General features: G+C 46.6%; 1 protein-coding gene across 3 annotated transcripts in view; it reads left to right on the top strand.

Annotated features, from left to right (window-relative positions):
* The window catches only part of Epb41l4a (erythrocyte membrane protein band 4.1 like 4A), a 208,049-nt gene that overhangs the window by 177,665 nt on the left and 29,029 nt on the right, over nucleotides 1-1,355 (top strand). The window lies entirely within an intron of this gene.

The following is a 1,355-nucleotide window of genomic DNA, read 5'->3' as shown; positions in this document are numbered from 1 at the left end:
CCTGGAACTCACTCTGTAGACTAGGCTGGCCTCGAACTCAGAAATCTGTCTGCCTCTGCCTTCCAAGTGCTGGGATTAAAGGCGTGTGCCACCACTGCCCAGCTTGATTTGATATTTCTTATCACATCCCAAAATGATACTTAAATCTTAGAGATTCTATTCATCTTAGCTTCTCTTCATCTACATGTGTTTGTTTCCAGTCACATGAGATACACCAGGCCAATGTATTTAATCCACGTGAGAAGGACTCAGTGTTTTAGAGCCTGTTCATAAGATCAGTTGATGTAATAAGCATTAGTGTTGGCTTAATGTGTTAGTTACATCTCCCTAGTCCCAAACCATTTACTTATGAGTAACGGGTATTCGTGAGCTATGGAAGCACCACCAGGCCAGGCATCAGAGGATTTGATTGTCAGTTTTACCAGTCAAACCCAGTGATCCTTAACTGGGAAACCTCTGCCCTTTCAGAGGACGTTTGGTTGTGTTTGGAGACATTGGTTTTCCTTACATTGGGATGGGAGAGATTGCTACTGACCAGGGTGGATGCTAAGCATTCTTCAACATGGAAGGCTGACACCATAGCAAAGGTGCATCTGGTTCTAAAATATCCCGTGATGCTGAGAGGGAGGGGGAGGGCGGGTAGGCGGGTGGGTGGGCAGGCTCTTCTGATTACCCTGGGGCCCAGGCCTGCTCCATCTTTTCTAAGCCATATTCTCTGAAGAAGCAATGGGACCTGTCTCTAAGGTGCCCTGGAGCTTTGTGCCGAGCGCAGATGGAGTGGCCTGCACTCCGACTGCAAAGCCTGTGTAACAGTAGCCTAAACCGCATCTCGAGAAGCCTGTTGCTTAGGAAAGCTTCCTGCCTCCTGCTCTCCTAGAGGCTGGCATCACACCGGACAGACGCAAGATCTCCATGTGTTATGACACTCCTCAAAGAAACAATTTCAGTTTCTGTAGCTGTGAAAATCCAATTATTGGAGCCATCTCTCCCTTAGGTGCCTTCTTGCTGCTGTAAAACCAAGCAGTTTTGAACAGAACAAAACAAATGGCTTGCTTTTTTCTGGTTAACAACTTGCGCTTATTCATCACGTCAGAATCTATTTGTTTTACTTAGTGTCTTCAAACTTTGTTCTGCAATGACCCACTCCCAACTGCACAGAAGACAACCTGTTTAAACACAGTGTCTTTGGGGGCCCAATGTGCTAAGGGCAACAGTTGCTATTAAAAATGAAACGGAATGGAAAGGTTGCAGCGGAATCTTCAATCGTTCATTGCTGGGCTGGCTGTGTTGGCTTGTGTCCCTGCTGGCTGCCTCTTTCCTGGGGAGTGTTACCTCTGTCTCCCACTGATTTTTTT

Source organism: Mastomys coucha, unplaced genomic scaffold, assembly GCF_008632895.1.
Source record: "Mastomys coucha isolate ucsf_1 unplaced genomic scaffold, UCSF_Mcou_1 pScaffold13, whole genome shotgun sequence".
Lineage (NCBI taxonomy): Eukaryota > Metazoa > Chordata > Mammalia > Rodentia > Muridae > Mastomys > Mastomys coucha.
This window is presented reverse-complemented; position numbering and strand designations above follow the sequence as displayed.